Source organism: Cydia fagiglandana, chromosome 14, assembly GCF_963556715.1.
Source record: "Cydia fagiglandana chromosome 14, ilCydFagi1.1, whole genome shotgun sequence".
NCBI classification, from domain to species: Eukaryota; Metazoa; Arthropoda; class Insecta; order Lepidoptera; family Tortricidae; genus Cydia; species Cydia fagiglandana.
The window spans coordinates 6,656,899-6,683,177 of record NC_085945.1 but is presented as its reverse complement, the minus strand read 5'-3'; the positions used below and the strand labels follow the sequence as shown (position 1 = coordinate 6,683,177).

At 39.2% G+C, this 26,279-nt stretch overlaps 1 protein-coding gene and 1 long non-coding RNA gene across 2 annotated transcripts in view; one reads left to right on the top strand and one right to left on the bottom strand.

The window, feature by feature from the left end:
• The window catches only part of LOC134670692 (uncharacterized), a 128,305-nt gene extending 103,509 nt beyond the window's left edge, over positions 1 to 24,796 (bottom strand). Inside the window, exon 1 of the long non-coding RNA XR_010099109.1 lies at positions 24,661 to 24,796. This is a non-coding gene — a long non-coding RNA (uncharacterized LOC134670692). The remainder of the gene's footprint in view (positions 1 to 24,660) is intronic.
• LOC134670642 (immunoglobulin superfamily member 10-like) overlaps positions 1 to 26,279 on the top strand; it is a 477,034-nt gene that overhangs the window by 254,674 nt on the left and 196,081 nt on the right. The window lies entirely within an intron of this gene.

Sequence of the window (26,279 nt, the reverse complement as noted above, 5' to 3'; positions counted from 1 at the left end):
ATAACTAGCTTGTTAAATACCTACTAGAAAAAAAACCGGTCAAGTGCGAGTCGGACTCGCGTTCCAAGGGTGCAGTACATTACGCCATTTTTGACAATGTATTTTTTATATGTGAAACGCAAGTGAATTGCCTTTAAAAAACCCGTAGGGGTCAGATCAAAAACTAAGTAATTAGTCTGACTCACGCTTAACTACATATTTCTAATAGGTTTTCCTGTCATTTATAGGTAAAGATCTATTTTATGTATTTTTTTCAAAATTTTAGACCCAGTAGTTTCGGAGATAAAGGGGGGGGGGGAATGGTCATTTTTTGCCTATTTTCTTGAATTACTTCTAAATTTTTTATTCTAAAATTATTAAAAATATATATTTGAGATTCTCACATTGAGCTCTTTCATTTGATATGTAACATGATATAGTTTGAAAAACTATATTTTTTCATTTTCTCATTTACCCCCCAAAAGTGGCCCCCATTGTTTAAAATTATTTGTTTACGTTACATGTCCGTCTTTGGGTCACAAACTTACATATGTGTACCAAATTTCAACTTAATTGGTCCAGTAGTTTCGGAGAAAATAGGCTGTGACAGACGGACAGACAGACAGACAGACAGACGCACGAGTGATCCTATAAGGGTTCCGTTTTTTCCTTTTGAGGTACGGAACCCTAAAAACACCGTCGTATATAAGTAAGTACAATTAAATAAATTGACTAGGACCCTGAACTGTTATCACTAAAATAAGTATGAAAAATATTTTTTGTATAGCATGTTTTCATACTACCTAGATTTAATTACCAAGTATTACATACTAACAGAGCAAGTAGAATAAAAGCTTGTAAAAAGTAAGTCGAATTGAAATTAACTTCAAGTTGTTTCCACTGCTGTGATGTTTAGCTAACTAATCAACTTTAAAGCATTGAGACTCAGTCGTGTCTGTAGGTACCGTACTTATTAGCTTTCATTAAGCTTAATATTGTGAAAGCTTCGCTGTTTCTGTCTGTGTCGCTATTAGAGCGGGTCTGGTGCTCTTTAAAGGGCAAAGTACTTGTATATGCAGTTGTATGTTTGAGGGTTACCAAAATGGACGGAACGTGTAATATTTTATATGTAATGAAGTAGAAAAGATTTGGTGTCAATATTTTTAGGTTTCCGTACCCAAAGGGTAAAACGGGACCCTATTACTAAAACTCTGCTGTCCGTCCGTCCGTCCGTCTGTCACCAGGCTGTATCTCACGAACCGTGGTAGCTAGACAGTTGAAATTTTCACAGATGTTGTATTTCTGCTGCTGCTATAACAACAAATACTAAAAACAGAATAAAATAAAGATTTAAGTGGGGCTCCCATACAACAAACGTGATTTTTGACCAAAGATAAGCAACGTCGGGCGTGGTCAGTATTTGGATGGGTGACCGTTTTCTTTTTGCATTTTTTTTGCGTTTTTTTTTTGCTATATGGTACGGAATCCTTTGTGCGCGAGTCTGACTCGCACTTGCCCGGTTTTTTTGGTTAGTTTTGGATAACCTTTTGCTGTTTTGATGAGCTCCTCATGATTCTCTCTGAAAGTAAATGCCAAAAAGGCTTATTTTCTAGAAATCGGTATAATAATACCCAAGACCCATTGCTGGTGAATCAGCGCTTTCATGAGCTTACAATAGCCTTATTTGCGCTCGCTTCATTAATCCTCGGGGTTCTCATTAATACTATAATAGGCCATTCATTCTTACAAATTTCGGTTCTGGGTTTTGTACGTTTCCGAGAAACAAACCGGTGTAATCCACTTATAGACCGCGGGCCAAGGTTTATTTTCGTCGGTCATCATTGTATCCCGAGCGATAACTCGTAAAGTGGTTAAAAGTTATGTGTGATGAACCCTCGTGGACGTCAGCTGAGGCTCCCTTGGTGAGGAACGCCGACATGCATACAGAACCCTTTCCGCTGTCGGTTAAAAAACAGTTTTCGAAGTCTTACGCTTAAACCTTACAGCTGTGACAGCTGTCACGAACATTGACATATATTACTTCGTAAAGACGGGCCTTACTGGCACTAATAATGGTGCCAGTACAGCAGTGCACACAAAGTCGAGCCAATCGTGCAGTCTAACGCCACAACGCGATTGGTTGAGTTAGTTGCGTTAGACTGCACGATTGGACCGAATTCGTGAGTGACACCGCTGAACTAGCACCATTCTTAGTGCCCGTAAGGCCCGTCTTTATACATAAATCAATGGTCACGAAAGTTTTCGATTAACCAGGTGATCAAGACAAATATAGGGTGCTTGGAACGTGCTTTTTGTCCCTGTCTGCGCATTAGGCACCTGCCGTGCTCGCTAAAACAATTTGCGCAACTCGCTTCTTTTCGTGTTCAATAAATATTTTATAGAAAACTCTTCTTTAGTATCTATTTAAATCATATATTTGTTTATACTTGAAAAATTTAAAGTAGGTGATTTCTATGTACATATTTAAGTATTTATATCGTTGTCTAATTACTCATAACACAAGTCTTATTAAGCTTACTGTGGGACTTAGTAAATTTGTGTGATAATTTCCTACAATATTTATTTTGTTTTTATATCTTTTAAACTTGGCTTAGTAACCGTAACCGCAGAACATCGGGCCTTATTATTCGCACGTATGCGTGTCTAGACCCAATAAAAACAAGGCCACTGCCAGGGCAATAAATATGTAGCGGCAAACCTAGTCCAATAAGGCCGTATGTCTACATGAAACTCGTTTGAAAAACAAGGTTTCAGACACAGACAAAACATCCTCCAGACTGAGCATACGAGGGGCAAACTGAAAGTGTTTAGAATAGAAAAAGCTGAAGTAATTAGGACGTTACTCTTTATTTTAATGCGTGCTTTATCTCTTTCTGACCACGCGTACAAATTTTCATTAGGATAGGATTACCCTGAAGCGCACACAGCTCATTCTTCCAATGCCTTTTTTGTATGGCGATTTTAGGTCCTCGGAGGTTTTGTATGAAATTCATGAGGTACTCATCGGGATTCAAGTTTTTTTGACACAAAATAATTTAAGCAAGATTTTTTTAACAGTGTCATATGAATACTGAGGGATATCAAAAACTACTGATATACCTTTTTTTGCCAGTATTTTTTATTAACCGCACAACTGTGCGATGTAAACTTTTGACGTCACTCTTGAATGACATGCTTCTCTATGATCATCCGTTGAATAACTACAAAAGCGATTAAATGTGTAATTTAAAAAATAAACAGACGTACAAAAACTAGGCTTCATTATGAAACTATAACCGAAGCCTACTGTAACTCTGTTGTTGGCTGAGCCCACAATGAAAATCGTTATAAATAGTAATACGAAAAAATTCTTAGGTCAAAATTGGAATAACGCTCGACGTACAGTTTCCAAATTGCCATCAATCCTGAAAAGTATAAAGAGTTATATTTTCATAAATAATATGCCTCTTTTTGTTATATGATCTCCAAGTAGCCTTTTCTAAGAACTTTCAGAGTTGCCTACGTAGTAGCGCTACCCCCGCTGCCACGCATACGGTAATTTTACTCCATGTTCGAGTCGAAAGTGTCTTTATGTGACGTCCGTGTCTTTGAACGGACCAATCACGGCACGGGACTTCGCTCACCTCGTCTCGCGCACCCCCGCATTTTTGGCTTCATCGGTTGCATAAAATACATACATACATATAATCACGCCTATTTCCCGGAGGGGTAGGCAGAGACCACGGATTTCCACTTGCTACGATCCTGACATACCTCTTTCGCTTCCTTCACATTCATAACATTCCTCATACACGCTCGCTTGCATAAAATAATTGCTCTAAACTCGGTCTAAAGGATTTCTAGTCTATGGTAGCGGCAAACCTAGTCCAATAAGGCCGTATGTCTACATGAAACTCGTCAGAAAAACAAGGTTTCAGATTAGAACATCAGAGTATGCAAGAATGAATAGTGTAAGAGGGCGCGCGGTTCCGCAGCGGCGATTCGTGAGGAAACCTTGTGCTCATAAAATAAGTAGGTACTTATGCTGTTAGTCAAATCAAATTCCGGTACTACAGCTAACTTTGCTATTCTGCATCGACCTTGACAGGAAAAGTGTGGAACTTTATTAGCTTTACTCTTATTTCTATTAATTGTTTAATAGTAGTTACGGTCTTAGTGAAAGTCCAAATTTGACTAATCAAGCTAAGGATGTAAGTAATATTACGAGTATAAGGGCTCATTTAGACAGTGCGAGAACTCGCATGCGAGTTTCATTAGATTGTGGTTTATGATCGGTCGGTTGAATTGGATGTAACCAACAGTCCGCAATGTAACTAAAATCGCATGCGAGTTCGCGCGCCGTCTAAATCAGCCCTAAGGATGGAAGATGTAAGGATTTACATGAGGACACTTTGTTTACTTGCTAATTAGATATGAGGACGCAAAAATATACGTACATATTTACGTACAGTGGCCATCAGATATATAGGGAGCGGCCGATACGAGGTGCTCACAAATATCTTAACGCGCCTCTATTGCGTTAGAGTGCGTGTTAAGATATTTTTGAGCACCTCGGCAGCTCCAATATATCTGATGGCGACTGTAGGTACCTAGTTAAAAGATTGTTAGACGCAACCAGGTATCCTTGCTAGAATTTGGTTTTACATTACGAAATAGAACTCGGCGACAAACAAATACGTGGAAAGCCGGTAGCAATCCACGCTTTACGTAGGTACTTAATGTAATGAAACCACAACCCGAAAGTTTCCGCGCACGGGGATAAAATTCGGCGTCGTAAAGCAGCACTTTGCCCCCCATTATCCTATCGTTAATGTATTCGCCGTTGTTATGCCTTAATATCGCGGCTTTAGCGGTTCACACGACGTGTCTCGCTATCTAGCATAGTTTGTGACTAGCTTTTACGTAAGTGAGACATTGCGCTATTTCAACTCACGCCATGTTTCCGCGGCGAATGACGTCCGGCATTCGCTACGAACACGCTTTTGGCATATTACTTGGTGTTAGGGTTTGACAATTAAGTATTTGTCCAACTGTACTTTTAAGGTGACAGTCCATTTCCAACGACAGCTGCACTACCGTCCATTTTACTATGGAAATTGACAATAACACCGACGCATTCAGTACCAGTAGTGCAGCTGCGGTCAGTAATGGAATGTTACCATTATGGTGCTTAGGTCTAGACATGAGTAGTTCGCGAATGAAAGGTTTAAATGGAGTACTTCACTTGATGTCACATTCTTTCATTCACTAGTTCAGCTCGGATTCATTTATGTACCTACTTAGTTCTTTACTTCAGCAGTTCATTTTAAAATCTTTTCATTTACTTGCTCATTCGCATCGAGAGTGACAACTTGACAAGTCCTTGTCATGTTAAACCTTCGATTCATAAATTCATTTGAGTGATTCATATTGAATGAAATTATCTATCAAATTCTTTATTCAACTCAATATATCCCGTCAGAGCTTCTGAACTAAATTGAAATAGTGAACTAAAACAGTGAAGTATTTCACAGCGTACGGAAGATGCATATCTTTTATATAAGATATAAGATAATCTTTTCTCTTCAGTGACACATTTTGCACATAACTAGCGCTTTACAGCTATGCCGTTTTGCCCAAACATTCATGTTGTGTTACACTCCTTTTTTGGCAGTCGTGTGATATGATAAAAAAAAAGTTTGCGGTCCTTTGTTGTGGGCGCAGCAGCGGTACGCGGCTTATGTTTCTAGTGGTCTCTATTGCTAAGGCAATACGGACATTAATCGACCTTTCCAAACATAAGAAGTGAAAATTTTAAAAACCTTAAAAAATATCCTTTCCATTCGCGGAAGCAGAATTGTCTTGCATAATTGATGACTCACGCTAGACTGGGCCTAGGCCCAGGACGCGGGCTTTCTATGGAAAGTACCACGTGATCACCATTCAGCCGTCATAGAAAATGACTGTCGGACGCCTCGGCCCGAACTCGGCCCGGTCTACTCGTAGTCATCCCTAAATTAACAAAACGAGCAAAATTCCATAAACAGAGGCGTTATTTTATGAAAACCTCCTTCAAAGTCTGCCTAAGCCCACATACCTCAAAGTCAGAATAATTACAAAAATACCTACACGTTGGGGTCTAAAATAAACAAAGTTTCATATAATTTACATTTCGCCTTGGCCCGTCGCATGTTTTTACCTTCTCTAATTCATTTCTCGTGTGGGCTTAGACACAGTAAATTTGGTGTGCAGTACATCATTTAATTGTTATTATAACTGCGAAAATAAATATCTAAGTTATGTTTGTTGCTAAAATGCAAGAATGACTCTCAGCCGTATTCCAACAAATAGATACGTCAAATAGTAGATATTGGAACGACATGGATTGGATATATATGTCAGAGTCTCACGGAAGTTTTGTTATTCAAATTGGATATGTCGGTGTCAAAAGTGACGTTTTTGTTTGACACTGACATATCCGACTCATATCTTTTCAATATCTAGTATTTGATGTATCTCATTGTTCGAATACGGCTGTCTGGGTCTTAGGAGGATATATTTATTGTAACGTAACCTTCAAAACAATGAGCGTAATTTTTCCCCTCATATTTCTAGCGGCTTTGCGTCGCGTCGCAACGACACACCTACATTAATTTATATGTGTACCTACACGCACGTACCTACGTAAGGACTGTATCGTTTATTATAAATACAGATAAAACCTGGTCTAACCGTTGACGTGTGTAATATTTTGTATTACTATGTTCTTAAGGTATAATCTGGGGGTATTTTTAAGCCATATCTGATATAAGAAGGTTTTACATTTATTTTATTTTAGGGACTTTATGATGATTTTAATACCGTCTAGCAAATGTAATTTGGACAAGCCTATCGAGCTTAATTTGAGACTATTTCACCGATTCCTTGGTACGATTTAAAGAAACAAAAGGTTAATATGCTGCCAAAATATGCCATCTAAGTGTCCTTTTCATTATTGCTCAATTGAACATCAACAGAATAAATGTGGTGAATTTTTATCTTTACATGAAAACGACTTTTTATGCAACATTTTGGATTCCTGTCAATTTCTGACACCAGCGAAATGAGGGAAACAGCTAAAAGAATCTACCGAAATCCAAAGCCTAACGGACATTCATGGCGTTGAACCATGGCTAGAACAGGTCGATAGAAACACTCCATGATGGTTATATTGTATACCAAAGTCGGGGTTGTCGTAAGTAACATGCCATATTCTCTAAAAGGCCACCAAGCACAGATCCAAAACTTTTTTTTCCTACTAAAAGAAATTATTAGACTATGCCCAGATGTTTCGCTTTACGAATCATATGTAATTGCTGTTTACTTAGTACGATTTTTTTGTGTAATATCTCGTCTTGTTCGCAAACCGTAAATTTTCTTGTAGTATTTGTCCAAAATCGTCGTAGTTACTCGGGAGGATTGGGTAAATATTGTCTAAACCATATGCTTTACGTGATCTCCCAGGACGAAATGTTACTTATTATTAAAGCACTAATTAAACTATATGTGTATTTTTTTAATAAAAATATAATACCAGAAAAAACGGCTAAGTAAAGTTGTATTCATAATAAACGATACAGTCCTTATGAGCGTTATATGACTATTATTTGATGTCTAGTTTCTATTTCTCGCGGTCTCATTTCTGAGATATATGGCCCATTCTTTGGGCGTTATTAATTTAACTAGGCAGTATACTATGTACAGTCAGCCAAGAAAGTGGTTTACCACTTTTCGACTCTATAAATCAGATAATAGAGCCGAAAAGTGGTAAACCACTTTCTTGGCTGACTGTAAAGTCAGTATTGTTGGTGGATGGTTAAAAGTCACTTTTATTAAAATAAATGAAAACTGTGTATTTTCACTAAAAAAAGTACAAAACGCAAATGAATACAGAGCAATGTTAACCGTGGGAGTTGTTGAGAAAGAAGAGATTGAGTGAGTCGGTGAATGGATATACGAATACAAACATTCGGTTATATAATGGTTGCGTTCAGAAACTAGTATCAAATAGTAGTAGTGACAGACAAAATATGTTCAAAATCATAATAAAAAATGTCTTTACGTATCGCAAGATTATGGTACATCTTCTATACATATAATAAAGCTGTAGAGGGTCGAAAGTCTGTACATGGAAGATATTTGAAAAAAAGTTGGCTGGGGATACTTAGAATCGATAACAGAACACGTTCCAACAGTTTTTAGAATTTTTGTCTGTTTATCTGTTTATCTGTTTATCTGTTTATCTGTTTGTCTGTTTATTTGAACGCGCATCACGTGAAAACGGCTGAACGGATTCTGATGCGAACTTTAATAATCTGTCGAGAAAATCTCCGGCCAGGTTATAGGCTATAAAAATTCAACCCCTAAAAGGGGGGGTAGCCACAACACCCGCTTGATTTAAGTTTGCTTAGGAAACTTAGGAAGGAGGGGCAAACTTTTTTCAAATATGTGCTACCACTATTGAGTACCCTGGAAAACTAACAGATGGCGCTGAATTTAATACGTAGTGACACGAATAAGCCACCGAGGAAGGATTTTGCCAAATTAACTCTATGTTTAGAAGACCGGGTATCAACAAATTTAATTGAATAATTATGTTGATTTAATAATACAACAAAATTAAACAAATTAATTGCCCCTAATTGCACAGTGCCGTCTTTTTACACTTCAAGACTGCCCAAAAGAAAGACGAGTGTATGTAGGTATATATTTATTTATGTGAGTTTCTTTATTCCGCCTTAACTTCTGAATGCCTTAACCGATTTAGACGTACGATACATCATAAGAGTACTTACGTCCGCCGTTACGCCTTCAGCGCCCTCATACTCGAAGCATCGGGCGTAACCCGAGGCACGTGGCGCGCTGTACCAGTTCCAAAGCCGGGCGCCTTAGGCGCCCTCATACTAAAAGTGTCAGGCGTAGCCCGACGTACGTGTCACGCTGTACGCTTACCTAATCCGGGCGCCTTCGGCGCCCTCATACTCAAAGCATCGGGCGTGACCCGACGCACGTGGCGCGCTGTACCAGTTTCAAAGCTGGAAGCCTTCGGAGCCCTCATACTAAAAGAGTCGGGCGTAGCCCGATGCACTCATACTCAAAGCGGCGGGCGTAGCCTGACGTACGTGGCGCACTGTACGCGTTCCATAGCCGGGCGCCTTCGGCGCCCTCATACTAAAAGAGTCGGGCGTAGACCGACGTACGTGCCACGCTGTACGCTTACCAAATCCGGGCGTCGTCGGCGCCCTCATACTCAAAGCATCGGGCGTAACTCGACGCACGTGGCGCGCTGTACCAGTTACAAAGACGGGCGCCTTAAGTGCCCTCATACTAAATGAGTCGGGCGTGGCCCGATGTATGTGGCGCGCTGGAAGCGGACCAAAGCCAAGCGACTACGACTTTCTCATACTAAGAGTGTCAGGGGTAGCCCGACGTACGTGTCACGCTGTACGCTTATCAAAGCCGGGCGCCTTCGGCGCCCTTATACTCAAAGCGGCGGTCGTAGCCCGACGTACGTGGCGCGCTGTACGCTTTCCAAAGCCGGGCGCCTTCGGCGCCCTCATACTAAAAGAGTCGGGCGTAGACCGACGTACGTGCCACGCTTTACGCCTACCAAATCCGGGCGCCTTCGGCGCCCTTATACTCAAAGCATCTGGCGTAATCCGACGTACGTGGCTCGCTGTACGCGTTCCAAAGCCGGGCGCCTTCGGCGCCCTTATACTCAAAGCGGCGGTCGTAGCCCGACGTACGTGGCGCGCTGTACGCGTCCCAAAGCCAGGCGCCTTCGGCGCCCTCATACCCAAAGCGTCGGGCGTATCCCGACGTACGTGTCGCGCTGTACGCTTTCCAAAGCCGGCATACTAAAAGAGTCGGACGTAGACCGACGTACGTGCCACGCTGTACGCCTACCAAAGCCGGGGGCCTTCGGCGCCCTCATACTCAAAGCGTCGGGCGTAATCCGACGTACGTGGCTCGCTGTACGTGTTCCAAAGCCGGGCGCCTTCGACGTTCGACGCCCTCATACTAAAAGAGTCGGGCGTAGACCGACGTACGTGCCACGCTGAACGCCTACCAAAGCCGGGCGCCTTCGGCGCCCTCATACTCAAAGCGTCGGGCGTAATCCGACGTACGTGGCTCGCTGTACGCGTTCCAAAGCCGGGCGCCTTCGTCGCCCTCATATACTAAAAGAGTCGGGTATAGACCGACGTACGGTACGTGCCACGCTGTACGCAGTGTACGCCTACCAAAGCCGCTTACTTACACAGACTGAATTCCACGCGGGCGGAGCCGCGGGCACAGCTAGTTTACAATAGTTTTGTTAGTTTTAATGAGTATTATTTACCTTTTGAATGAAAAGTATACTTTTCCAGTCTTGTGGATAAAATGCAACTTTCTCATCAGTTTTTGAAGTGTGGTGAATAATATATCGTAAGTATATTTTATTTCATATCTGTGAACATTCAAAGTTACAAAAATTTTTTTCACAAAAACAGTTACCAGAATCACTTTAGCCGCACACTAGCAGGTCACAAAATTACATTTTCCTTAAATTATATGCTGTACAACGAAACCCGAGATAGCAATTTAAATATGTATGCACACCTAACAATCGCCATGCACTCTACGTCCTTGTCATAAGGTCTATATTGGAATAAAAATAATGTAAAGATGTCCAGCACTCGTAAATAAATAGGGGACGCTTATCACATTCTAATTATCTATGAAAGGGCTTTATTTAAAAATAATCTCAGGTATTATAGCTTTATTTGAAAAAGGTTCGGTGCTGGTTTGGTCACATTTAATTACATTTACTTTTTAATCATGTCACGATGAAAACTATTTATACAGTGTGAAAAAAAAAAGGGCCCTGGAGAGAAAATGCCTTATAATCTTAAGTTAGCCATTTTACTCAAACATACTTTTATTTTTTTTAAACAACTAAATTGCATTCAAAGATTTTTTAAATTCGCTTGTCTCGCTCGGGAATAGAGACGACTAAAAATTGTAATTAAATAAACACTCGCTATTTTATTCTACTAGTCGATACAGTTAATGTTAATGATAACATTTCTCTAAAAAGCATTAGGTCTTACAGTCGTCTGTCGTACAAAATGTCTATAAAATCTAATATTTAGTACTAAAGAATATTTTAGACAAGCGAAATTGAAAAAAATAGATAAAAAATCTTTGAATGCAGCTTTATTTATTTTTTTAATAAAAGAATGTGTCCTTGAATAAAAATGAGCTAACTTAAGGTTTTAAGGCACTTTCTCTCCAGGGCCCATTATTTTTTTCCACCCTGTATAACGGGGTTTGCTCATTACATGATATAATAAAACCTTTTAAGGTAGAACTGTTTAAAAATAGATAAAAGCCAAATTTTGTCACTAGAGTCTGGCTACTGAAATTTTACATAAATTTTTGGCGGGAAATTAAAAAAATTTTGGGCTGGTCACACTTTGTGTAGTAGGAATTATAGTTTTGATACTCGACAATATTTATGATATTCTGTGTACAAGTAAGGTACCTAAGGAAATAAGTTAAATAAACGTTTACGTGCACTCAAAGTCAGCTCACATAATTTCTACCACTATTTAAAGTACAGTCAACGACAAACACCTAATGTTTACGTTCCAATATTTAGATTTTATAGAAATTTTTCAGAACTTTTAGTTAATCCGTTTCTTTGTACACTTGTCATATTTATGAGATTCAGGCATTAATAAATTCATGTACTTAATCAAAGTAATACGCAAATGTTAGAACTAGTACTTAAAGTATCAAAATATTTATAGAGCACCAACCTCCTAATTTGTTTATATTTGGTTAGGAGTTGTAAACATTGCAGTTTTTCGTTATACAACGCTACACGTCGACTTCGCACATTGTCGTAATTATTTACGAGCTTAAATAATAGTTAGCGAACCTCACTATAGTCACTCAGTATAGAAATTATTAATATTATTTAAAATAAATCCATTATAAACCGCAAACAATTTGAATGAATGACATAAATTGACAACTGACTTTTAGCTTTTTTTTTAAATCATAGACAATTGGTGATACAACAACGAAATATCTGTCAACAATTTTTGGTTAGCCAGACTCTAGATCTCGTTACCGTCTACTCTTTCCGTCGGTAGGTAATTATTAAAATTTACTGTCACAAAATATTTCGTTTATTTGATAAATACTTGTTTGCTAGATACTAACAAAATAAATAATTAGGACACCTCAAAGAGGCTTACTAAATAGGTAAATTAGTGAACTAAGCCTATTTTAAATTATTTTCAGAGTGAAATAGAATAAGAATATTTCGCCACAGTTAATGTATTTAAGTAATCTCAGTTTAAAAAACGCTTTAATTTTGTACAGGTGACTTTTATCAAGCAATAATTAGGGAGATTTTATAAATCTAGGTTTTTTTTTTTTTATCTACAAGTAGTATTATTTGTATAAATACCCGTATGACTTTTTCCATTTCTTTTGGTATATTAAGGAAAAAGTTTCAACAGGAAAATAATAGGCAAATAGGTCACCTTATAAAAAATGGGTTTAAGAATTTATAATCAATTATTTATTAACTTTCTGAAACGTGATGAAGCTTACGATGAATAATTATTACAATTTTTATTAAGATGTACATACTGAGAAAACTGATTCTAATTTAAAAACATTTTTTTTTCAGGTAATGAAAAGAATATTTCGGCTGTGTTGACAGTATATGTAAGTACATATTAGCATTTGCAATCAAACATTTAGTTTTAAGAAGTTTGATACCTTTACACGAACAAGAAGAAGCTGAGAATTGGTAAGCATTCACGCTATAGCCTAACTATCCAGCCACACGCACTCTACATCAATCTCTTCAGGGGGTCTAGCCTAAATGACAATCGTTGGTAGAAAACGCCAAACGAAATTTAAATAATATAAGGAAAATGTCATGTGACTTATCGTAACATCTGTCATCTTTTTATGATTGTCATCATGACTAGGCCCCCAGATGGGTTTGCGTGAAAACTCTATCCTCAAACATTCAAGTTAGTGTGTGTCGTGTATCATTTCCGTTTTCTCTTCCCAATTTTTCTTCTTCCCTAATTTACACAATTCAGTCGTTTTTTTAGAAGTTAAGATACTAACGAATACACTGCGATTGCGTTTCGCCGGTGTAAAATGATCCAATTTAATTTGTTATTCGTTCAAACGAAATGATCTTTGTACATTTTGGGAATATACTTACACATTTATATACCTAGTAAGGAAGGAAATATTTAAACGGCTCCATTTCGCTTGATTAATTACTTCGATGTGTTTGAGAACGTTTTGGTTCAATGAAAGTGTATGATTTGAAAGTCCATGATTTATTATACACTCTATTTGAATAAGTGTTGTTACAATAACTTTGTATTATAATGTATGTGTATGCTCTGAAAGTGTTCGTGCAAGGCCGTCTTAAACCATGCTGGGGCCTTTGGGCACATAAAATTTTGGGGCCCTTTTGGAAATTAAGAAAGCGAATTAAACTAACATTTTTCTACTATGATCTTCTATTTATTATGGGTAATCAAATATACTGTTACTGTCTCCTTCGGGGCCTCTTGAGGAGGGGGGCCCTGGGCACGGGCCCCGTATACCCCTTATGGTAAAGACGGTACTGTATTCGTGGAAGTAAAACCACACAAGCTCGCATAAAAACTAATTCATACTTATATTGAAAAAGCCAAATAAAATTCACACCCACATTTTGCCACACTCCAAAGCTCCAGGGACAAATACTGAGTATACTCACGCGCCAAATATTAAAACATTCTGTCCCAGTTAGGGTTACCAGATACAAATTCGAGATTTCCTGACAAAATTCCTGATTTGCGAATATTTTAAGAACTAACATTGTTTAAGTATATTAATTTCATTTTGGTTTGGATTTATGTAAGTAAATTTGAATAATGTACCTTTTTAGGTCTCTGCCCACTACACCGTATCATACCATGACCGTGCTATGAACGTATCAGGCACGGAATGTAACGCGATACGGCCTACTATGCCCACACCGTGTCCGCATTGTACATAACGGGTTTAGTGCCCGTAGTAACCGCGCATCATCCCCATAGCATCCGCCTATAATCCCCGTAGCATCCGCGTTTCATCCCCTTAGTACTCGCGTTTTACTCGCGAGAGCAATACTCGTCAGAAAGAGCCAGCGAATAGTTATCAGACTGGTAAGAGCTAGTGGGCATAGTCTCATACTGTTTCATACAAAGAATATTTTTTTGCCTGACACGTTCATAGCACGGTCATGGTATGATACGGTGTAGTGGGCAGAGACCTTTTAGGTACCAACATTATAGAAAAGTCTGCTAATTCACTAACAAACGGCCGCTCGCATTCCTGACAAACGGCCAAAAGTCCTGACATGTCAGAAACAATCCTGTCACCTGGTAACCCTAGTCTCAGTGCGAACACTGAATGAATGAAACGGATACAAATTAAGCTAAAAGGTATTCCGCTGGCAAATAATCAGCGGGGGCGCATTCAGGCGGAATAATCGAAACCACAACGGTGTAACGGAAAATACTTGCACGTACTAGGGTAAAATACTAGGTGTAGGTACCATTGGTATTGACATGGGACCGCAGTACGACAAGGTGACAGTCCATTTCAAACGACAGCAGCACTACCATTCATTTTACTATGGAAATTGACAATAACTCCGACGCGTTCGTACCACTGAAAATGGTTCGTACTAGTAGTGCAGCTGCGGTCACAAATGGAATGCAGTGTTGCCAACTCGGATTTTGCAAAAATGCTAGACTAATGTCTAGATTATGCCAAAATTATGCCAAAGATTATTGGAACACCTATGCTAAAAAATGCTACAATATCACTAGAAATTAGACACTTAAAACACATACGTTTTTCAAATTTACCGCCTCTTTCTACTGTCAAGATCTGCTTGACCAAATTTATATAGTCCGTTGACGTCCATCCGTCCACAAAACTCAAAATTCATATGAAAATATGAACCACATAAGGCGATGGCGCATATTGTTGCTGCCAAGTTGGTGCAAACTTGGCTTAGACTAAGTTATGCTAAAAAATATGCCAGATGCTAAATGGAAAATGTTGGTGCCAATGCGAGTGAAAATATGCCAGATCTGGCTTTAACCCCGAAACGTTCTTACGCTGCTACTGCTGCTAAGCCGTCTGCTGTGTCCAAGCCTAAGCAGCGGCCGAAGAAAGGGGTGCAGAGCCTTCGTGAACCTGTTCACAAGGACCAATCACAGCCGACTCTAAGGGAGTCGCGATGCGACGCGGACGGTTTCAAGAAGGTGGAGAAGAGAAGAAAACCGGCTCGTCAGAATCAGTGTGGTACCGCACCGACTGGACCCAACCATTTGCTGCGTCCTGCAACACCGTCGACGCTGCTGTATGTGTCCCGTCTACATTACCTTACGAAGGTCGACGACATCGTAAAGTATGTGAAAACGAAGACCGGATTCATCCTGAGGGTCGCGAAGTTGGAATCTCGACACAATGCGAATTTTAATTCGTTTGTGGTGAGCGTTCCGACTGATCATCTAGCGACCTTCACCAAGGAGGAGTTTTGGCCGAAGGGTGTCAAGTTTCGGCGGTTCCGCGGCCGGCTCCCTGACACTGCGGGGTTGCGTAATGCATCGCAGCCATAATGTGATTTGTAGTGTTTAGTTTTAAAATATATTTTCATAATATGTATGCTAGTTTTAAGGTATTTATGTATCCACTAGTTGCCTGAAATAAAGATTTTCATTCATTTCATTCATTCATTTATGCTAACTTGGCAACACTGATGGAATGTTACCCTTAGCCAAGCCAAGTTGTGTGTGGGTTTTAAAACGTTTTTTTTATCATTAAAAAATGGCCATATTAGGTACATTGTAATACTTGCTTTTGTTAATTTTTTTTAGGTTTACAATAAAAGTGTTAGGTATTTAATTTAGATAACATTTCTACTACTTAAATACATTTACGACGAGACTTGTTAGCCAAATTAGAATATGAAAGCACTTAATAAAATTTTAAGTGGGTGTGTGCATTTTTTTTATACATATTCATATTGTGTAGCCCTTTTTTATTCTATTCAGTTGAACGTGAGCCTAACAAGCATAGAAATTAAATTGGTTAGTATCAAAGCAACCAAAGCTTTTACAAAAACCTGGCTCAAAGCTTTACGTAAATATTTAAAAGCTCTAAAGTATCCACCATTTTCAAATAACTTAACAAAAAGAGATACATTTTTATATAGGTATGTATAACAATTAGACTGACAGATATTTTTGACCGCTAACTGTAGAGATATATCAATTTGGAGGATTCCAGGGTAACCGATATTTTTGGTGCTTTGTTTCATCCGCTAATATTAAAGGTTGACTCACGCTAGACCGGGCCGGGGCCGGAGACTAGGCCAAAGGTATTGCGCATACTTTTCGAGCGATGACGCCATACTTTTGGCCTACACTCAAGTAGATGGCGTTACTTTTTGATATTTAACAAATTTAACACATATCAGTGAAATAATAAGGATCAAAGTCAAATGGCGTTCTAAAAAATTTGATCATTTGCGTCGAAAGATGGCAGTAAGTAAATGTGACTACAGTACCTACATAATTTAATGACAATATTCCTCTAGTCTAAATTATCTTTGGTGCGAGTATTAAAAATCCTAGAGTATTCATCAAAATCAAGACATTATTAATTATTACCTGAATATTTCTAAATATACGAATAATTCCATTCACAAAATACCAAGTATTTCCAATCCCAAGCACCCTTACCCCAATCGACCGTGTATTATAGGTAGGTACCTAACGGGAAAAGGGTGCCTTTTTCTCCCGTCCTCGACCTATAGGTACCTCGACGTATACGTAATTGACTCTGAACAACGCGCGGACTCGATAAAAGACCTCTTGATTGTGAATCTCATTAGTGTTCACGTGCGTTAACGGTTCTGTTTGAACTTGGAATTTCTTATATTTAATTTTAAGAAATGTCTTGTCTTTCTATTCTTTCTTTGTCAAACATATGCCGAAATATTGTCATTATGTTTGCGATATTAGGTACAGATGTAGTGTTTAATTAAATATCATCGTGTTTTCACGGAAACGTAAAGATGTGTCTTGCTATTTCAGTCAGTTTCGGTACAAAACTTACGGAGGTTGTCTGAAGTGGGTACAAATACGAACGTCTCCGAGAAAACACGATGGAAAACAATTATGCACTAGGTACATGATAAATCTTGATTGATTACAAACCATGTCTTTGTGATGCGCTCCGGCAATGGATATATTTATTTTTAGGTAGCACGTATTTGCCTCGCATAAGCGCTGGTAGCCTAGCAGTAAGTGTGTGCGATTTTCAATCCGGAGGTCGCGGATACCCCGGCTTGTACCAACGAGTTTTTCGGATCTTATTTACGATATATATCATCATTTGATATTTACCAGTCGCATATCGATGAAGAAAACCAGTGGGGAAACCGGACTAATTCCAATATAGCCTAGTTTTCCCTTTAATAGCTTCGACGGTAAAAACTGGTACCTAAGTCTATTTTTGGATTAGTTGCCAAGCCGACCCCATGATTTTATTTATTACCCGTGGCAAAAACCGGGACAACGCGAGAAAGATTATGATGACGTAGTTATTTGTCTCGTATATGTCTCATCGAGAAAAAAGCCTCGTAATCCTAATTAAGGTTCTCATTTCCTGGTGACTATTATTAATGATTAAGTAACTGTAATACTGAATTTACTCGACAAATATTTATTTCCGTGCCATATTTATTTCTCGTCAACAACAAAAAATAAGCTATTGAAAGATAACCCACGATTGTCTTTTAAATAAAACAAAACGAGGGCGGAACATTCATAAAATGACTCTTCTAATCCAGAGGGAATCTTTTCTGTGTCAATCCCAATGGTTTGAATTCCAGTTTCCACCGGCTTCGAAGCTCAATGAGTGCGACGTGAAAAAGCTCCACAATATTTCAAGCTTTTCAAGTTTCTAAGTGAGCTATTTAGTACTTTACGTAGATCGCTCTAGTAGCTTTCGAACTTTATCCACCAGTTCCATTAGGGAACTAGTTTACTCCGAATATTCAATAATGTTCAATTAGGTATCACTGATATATTAAATATAAATTTCAATATGATACATGTACTGACAGGCAAGCCAATATAATGTATGTAGAAATAGTTTGTGATGTCCTGTATATACTAACCTTAGTTGTAGGAAGATTAATTAATTATTTTTTACTGTTACTAACACATGTAATGTATTAATGTTATAATTTTAATTCTACTTATTAGAATTTTAAATTTTATATGGACCTGGTCTGAAATAAAAATATTCATTCATTCATTCATTAAACCGGGTCACACCCGTTTATAAAGTCCAAATCAGTTTACTTTTTGCGTTGGAGGTTAAAAACATGCACCTACTCCACCTTAACTTTTCTATTTCTCACTTTTTTCATCTAGGTACTCACAGCAAACATTAACTTGATTTATAAATTTATGTGCCATTAGCACTTAACCTTGCATTTGCAAAAGTGTAAAATGTTTGAAAGTTTTCTGCAACTGACAATATGTAATGCAGCGGAAAAATTTCACACAAAGCACGTAAATTACCGCTTAACGTGGAACGAGTAACAATTTACTTGCCAAGTTTGGGGCTATGTAAGTTTGCAAGTCATCGGAATGAGCGGAAACTAGAGATGCAACGGATAGTTTGGCCGGATACCGGATATTCGGCCTGACCATCGGCCGAAGATTCGGTATCCGGCCGCCGAATATTCAGCCGGCGGAACTATACCTACATTTCGGTTTTTCAGGCGCGCATTGTGCAGGTTTGACCTGTTTCCTATAGTGAACGTTCGCGCGGACACATTTCTAGGTTCGAAATGACTGCGCGTGTGTCAGTGGAATGATTAAATTGTTTTAAAATAATAAACAAGTACGATAATGACCGTGACTGTTTCTATCCGGCAATGCTACTATCTGGTATCCGTCTGGTAATTAAAATAATGGCCGGATAGGCCGGATACCGGATAGTAACCGAATATCCAATGCATCTCTAGCGGGAACTATTTCGGTTCATTTTAGTCGCCCGTCAAAATGTCTGTATTTTTTAGTAGCCTATTCTGGTGTTTCATTGCTGGGCAGAGGCCTCTTGATCTCCATGACAACCGATCTAGTGCCTCGTCCGTCCGTATTTCTTTTTCAAGGGACAATTATGGTAACATTCCATTTCTGACCGCTGCACTACTGGTAGGTACTGAACGCGGCGGTGTAATTGTCAATTTCCATAGTAAAATGAACAGTAATGCAGCTGTCGTTGGAAATGGACTGTCACCTTTATTAATCAAAACACGTTTACTTCAGAGAGAAAAGTGTTCATTTGAAATTATTTAAACTTCTTTGTAAATCATTACGTTAGGATAACCACGTGAAGCCTAATAAAAAATGGGATAAATTGAAACTTAAAAAAAAACGTTTCATTATTTTAAAAGCATAAGACTTAATTGACGGACTTAGCTTAGGGAAGACGCGTATAAAATATTGATTTTGTATTATAAATTTGAAGTCAGCCTGTACATTATATAATTTTTTAGGGTTCCGTACCCAAAGGGTAAAAAGACATCTGTCTGTCACCAGGCTGTGTCTCATGAACCGTGACAGCGAAGCAGTTGAAATTTTCACAGATGATATCTGTTGACGCTATAACTACAAATACTAAAAACAGAATATACCTAATAAATATTTTAGTGAGGCTCCCATACAACAAACGTTGTTTTTGTTGCCGTTTTTTCCGTAATGGTACGGAATCCATCGTGCGCGAGTCCGACTCGCACTTGGCCGGTTTTTTACAAATTAACAGAAGCCATTCCAAGCAGATGGCGTGCGAGGGTCCGTTAGACGGTCCTTCGGGGAGTATTATGTTCGGTGTGTCGTTTAATGAACGCTTCACAAATCGTTTTAGTTAATTACGAAAATTGCCAAGGTTTTTACGAAAATTTACGTGAAAAAAGGTTTATTCAAGTAATATGTAAAGATTAATCACGTATTTTAAGTCGAAAAACGCTCGACATGTTTCACTCCGTACCGAGGAGTGTCATCAGGAGCTTGCGTTTGTGTGTTTGTGTTTGTTGTTTGTGTTGCGTTTTGAGGATTTAATATGTCTGTGTCTCACGGAAGATTTGTTATTAAAAAGATTAATCAGTTCTCCTACGTGGCTGCTGACAAACGTTGAAATTTGGAGCTTAGTTATTCAAATTGAAGTGAATAAAAAAAAGGATTGACTCTCTTTTTAGGGTTCCGTACCCAAAGGGTAAAACGGGACCCTATTACTAAGACTTCGCTGTCCGTCCGTCCGTCCGTCTGTCACCAGGCTGTATCTCACGAACCGTGATAGCTAGACAGTTGAAATTTTCACAGATGATGTATTTCTGTTGCCGTTATAACAACAAATACTAAAAACAGAATAAAATAAAGATTTAAATGGGGCTCCCATACAACAAACGTGATTTTTGACCAAAGTTAAGCAACGTCGGGAGTGGTCAGTACTTGGATGGGTGACCGTTTTTTTTTTTGCTTTTTTTTTTTTGCATTATGGTACGGAACCCTTCGTGCGCGAGTCCGACTCGCACTTGCCCGGTTTTTTTCTTTGACTTTGTCGTAGTCGGATGTAATACTACAGTACTGCAACATAGGTTGATGGTATACTACTAAAGAACAATGCAATACCTATCTGAAAATGCTTCTTTATATCAATCCACATAATATATAATATTGGCGCAGAATATTTCTGCTCGCCGGGAAAGTACCTAATTAATAGTTACTACAATGCACATGCAGGTGGGAATAACGTGCAATCTTCCATGTTTTACACTATTAACTAGAGTCGCTTACAATAGATCTTTTTTGCTTAGACATATATGGCACTTATGTCAACAGTTTTTTTGCTGTGCTCATTTTGTTATTACTGTCCCTCTCTTCTTCTTCTTCTTCGTATTCTTCATTACTGAAGGTCGTGCCTGTCTTGAAATGCCTTTACCGAGGCCTCGACGAGCTGCTTCCATTTCACCCTGTCTTCGGCTTGTCTAAGGGCAGTAGTGACAGTAAGTCCTGTAATGTTCCTACCTACTACCTACTTCGATTACACTACCTTACGAAGGTCGAGGAGATCGTGAAGTATGTACGAGCCAAGTTCGGATTCATCCTGAGGGTCGTGAAGTTGGAATCTCGACACAATGTGAATTTTAATTCTTTTGTGCTGAGCGTTCCGACTGAACATCTAGCGACCTTCACCAAGGAGGAGTTTTGGCCGAAGGGTGTCAAGTTCCGGCGGTTCCGCGGCCGGCTCCCTGACACTGCGGGGTTGCGAACTGCGTCGCAACCATAATTGTGTTTTTAGTTTTAAGATATATTTTGTAATAATATGTATGCTAGTTTTAAGGTATTTATCTATGGGCCAATAGTTGCCTGAAAATAAATAAATAAATAAATGTAAATGAAAATGTAAAAATAAGAATAAAATGTAAATATAAAATTTCTGCATGTAGGTAGGTATCGATTTATCTCAATAAGTGAGTTGTAATATTTCTGAGACAAATAAAATACCTATCTTTAACCCGAAAAGCTACAGAATTCCTTATACTGGGTACCCGTTTCTATCGCATTTATAATAAATTTGTTAGAAAATATCAGATTACGCCCAAACCGCTTATATCTTGAGTCAGATCTCGCGAACATGTAAATTCGGGAACCGAGTTCCTACCTACTTTTTATGAATAATGCCTGAATTATAACGTATGGTAATCCACATGCGGTGTAAGTGTGAGGCTACGTTCACACGGCGACTATTCGATTCGATATTTTCTCGCATACGGTTTTATCGTATACGGGACGTCTGTTCACACGGCGCAAGATCCATTCGGTTTTTTTTCGTATACGGTATTCCCGTATACGTGACAGTCGCTCACACGGCGTCTATTCGATGCAATTTAGCTGCCGCCACACCACCAGTCGTTGAGTGCACGCCGACATGGATCCCCGTATTTTATTTCTTTTATATGTTTATTTATTATTATTACCTGTTAAACAGACTCTGGCGCAGTGGTCGTCACGTGTTGAAGATCTTGTGGTCAAATAAAACTGATGTCTTCTGAATATCACGTTGTTTTATTTTAGTAATCGACAATATTAAATCATGTATAAACTTGTATAAATAAAATAGTAAAATAAAATAAAATTGGGCAGCTAGTGGGCGGAAGCCATATTTGCAAGAGATTTGCGCCCCCGTGCGCGTCTCGTATACGAGAAACCATTTGTCCGTGTGAACGACTCAACGTAAACGTAAGCGCCACTGAGTATCGCATTCGATAAAATCGTTTCGAGAATCTCGCGTTCCCGGCGGCAAGACCCTACGGTATACGGTAAAAAATATGTCTCGAATACGAGATTTTCTCGTATAGGCGCCGTGTGAACGATTTTCAGGTTGCCATACAAATTTTGCTGTCACTACGATATTCGATAAAATCTCGTGTACGGTATACGGGAAAAATTACGCCGTGTGAACGTAGCCTGAGGGTACTGTTACAGTATTGGACGGTGAATATTAATATGTAAAAAATACAGGGGCTTTTAGCTTTGCCGTTCAAATGTATATTTTGGGGCGGGTTGTGTACAATGTGTAGGTACCTAATTCACAAATCGGATTCGAAAATCAACACCACTCACGAATCAAAATACTTCGAAGTATTTTAACCGCAGACCTTTTGAACATTTTGACCGCTCGTCTAGGTATAGAGTCCGTCTGACGGACGTCACAGAATAACTAATAGTACAACCGCGGACGTCACGAATCGAAATAGAGTCAGACCGAAAAAAGTATGCAGCAATTTTCAAACTTCTATGAAATTATGACGTGTAAATAACACTTGCACTGCGTGGGCTATCAAAATCGCTGCAAACTTTTCTTGGTCTAACTCTACTTTCTTTAAAGTATTTCGATTGGAGGCTAAGTTAACTTTGTAACGTCATAAATAGAGCAAAATGAGGAGTGTCATTATAAACCTCATATTTTCGTAGAATTTTGACATTAATCATGACATTTTCACACTTTGTCATTGCAATATGCCTTGCAGAGTTAGCTTGGTCCGGCTCTAGCCTGAGTTGAGGTCACGCTTACAACAATAAAGGCTCCGTCACACAGGCGCGTTTTGCGGGCGGTGCGTGAGCGGGACCCGCCGCTTTTACATATAAAACGCTCACGCCGCGCGCACGCCCCGCCCGGCGTCTGTGTGGAACCTTAATTGTAATTTTTGCGGGGTTTTTGAGACACGACACAAGCAATATCCCTTAATACATACCTACTTAGGTATATGACACGGTCCCTAATTTTCGAGGGTCCCTACATCCCCAACCGTAATTCTGCCTAAATCCTTGTTGGTAATATTTTTAATGTTCTCATATACAACATGTGTTGTTGATGTAAGGGACGTTTTATGTCGCTGAGATTTTTTTAACCTTCAAATAAGTATTTTGGCAAAAATACTTAGTAAAATATACAACAACTCTTGTCCAAACAACAACAAGACTTACAAGGGTATTAAGTAACTAACCCATTCATGCCCGAGTTACATCTTTTCATTTCGATTGTGAGGAAAATATACATAAATATTTTATTATATTCTTTATTCATCATCCTTCTTAGGCTAGGGTTTATATAATATGAATATAAAAGTAAAATATAAAAACACTTACAAAACAATGAAAAATACATTTAAACACATTATAAAACACCTAACCTAGGGTGCCGCCAGCTGCGGGGCAAGGCTCAAGCTACCGGTGGTCAGGGCTGCAGAGAGAGGAACCGACGGACTATCGGCGCCGTGTCCAAGATCACCGCCTTCTGCATCTGACCCTTGATCCTACCACCGAGAGTCTCTCAAGATGTTGGTCGAGACTTCGATATTAGACCGTTCACTTATAATAAGTAATTATTTACTAACCGTATTTATTCAAGACTTAAGAAATGAGTAGTTACCTACTCGGGCCGCGTGGGTGGGAGAGCGCGCCGTGTGGCATTTTGTATGACAGGTTTTGCTAAGTCAATAAGGGTCATTCAAGAGTTTACACGCGAGGGGTTCCAGGGTTCCTTAAGGAAGGCAATGAATCGGCCAGGATGGAGAGCACTACAGCACAGAGCGACTTATGGTGGTCACGACCCTCAGACATGAGGATTCGGAAGAAGAAGGGTCATAATAAATGATTTCATGCCGCTTAACTTTATGCCAAATTTCACAAACATCTTTACAAGCCATCGTTTCAAAAACATATAGACACACACGCCTCTAAGACACTGACAATAAGGTCGTGTAAACATATTTTTGGAACTTTAGCTTGTAAATGTTTGTGAATTCGATCGTACCTACATTTTCTTCCTCGCGTTGTCCCGGCATTTTGCCACGGCTCATGGGAACCTGGGGTCCGCTTGGCAACTAATCCCAAGAATTGGCGTAGGCACTAGTTTTTACGAAAGCGACTGCCATCTAACCTGCCAACCCAGAGGGTAAACTAGGATTTATTGTGATTAGTCCGGTTTCCTCACGATGTTTTCCTTCACCGAAAAGCGACTGGTAAATATCAAATGATATTTCGTACATAAGTTCCGAAAAACTCATTGGTACGAGCCGGGGTTTGCACCCGCGACCTCCGGATTGAAAGTCGCATGCTCTTACCGCTAGGCTACCAGCGCTTGATCGACCGTACCTATATACATGCAGGTAACACTGAAGTACACGGATAACACAATAAAAAAGCGAGTATGCGTTTTCAATCCAGCTCCGAACCGCCCTCATGTTTCGCGAAACAAAGATATGTATAAAAGATCATTGCTAGGCTCATCACGAATTATCCATGACAGTGATATGAGACACACACGGATGTCTCTAAAGACTAGCATTTTTTAATTCTTCTTCTTCTTCCTCGATTCCTCATGACTGAGGGTCGCGACCACATGAGGTCGTTGTTTTGTGCACCAAGGCTCTCCATTCTGCATGATTTTCCGCCTTCCTAATAATAGGCGCCTGTGTAAAACCCTGGCAGGCCTTTTAATTTTTTTATTATTAAACCCCTTATTCATTGTTCTACTCTAGTTTTATATTTGGCGCGTCTTCTTGATATTATGGCGCCACCTATTTAACGCCTTTTGACCGAGAGACAGCGATAATATTTGACGTTTAACAAATTTAACCGTTTAACAATTTGACATTCCCTTCTAGTCATTCGATTTAGAACCGATACTTATACCGATTCTTATAGAAGAGATGCGTTTTTATTTCAAGTATGATGGCAAGTATGTTGCCGCTTGCCGCTACGGACTAAAAGGTTAACACATATCAGTGAAAAAAAAAACGGAACAAAGCCAAATGGCGTTCTAAAAGTGTTAATCATTTATGTTGAAAGATGGCAGTGAACTTACTGACTACATACTCGTAATTTACTTTGACAATATTCATCTATTTCAAATTCTCTTTGCTTTTAGGTACTTCTAAATTCCTGATTTTCACCCATTCTGAAGATCATACACGACTTACCTTGTCTTGTAGGTGGTGGGATATGGTAAGCTAGGTTAGTTAAGTAACTTGGTCGCGTCGTCTCTGTGTCCCGTAAAAAAACGTCAGCCGACATCACCCAGGCTTTCTCTCATCGCGTCCGTCTCATTTCGCGCCCCGGCGAATTCCTTTGATGGCCTTCATTATCCAGACTTCAAACTAAAACCGATTGCGGGAAAACACGGAAAAAACACGTAAAAACGGCGAGATGAAAAGGGGTTACGTACGTTAGTACTGTCTTTATGGAAAAAATGAAATGAGCTGTGCTTTGAGACACGTAATGTGCTAATGAAGAGTAAAGGTGCTGTTACAGTAGTGATTTGGGAGCGGTAAGCAATATAAATGTTGAGCGTTTATATGCAGCGAGGTCTTTGCGAGTTTTTTTTTTGTCTATCTCGCACTTGAATTGGAGTGCGTCAGAGACGAAAAAAAGTTGCAGAGACAAAGTTGCTCGTGCACGCCTACTCTAATGATCACGTAAGTGCAATGCCGACGTAGGTACAGTCACCTGTAATAATATGTTATACAACAAAGGCCGAAAAATATCTGACACGACCTTATTTGTAGAGCCACAAGAGCGTGTCACATATTTTTGCGGCCTTCGAAGAATAAC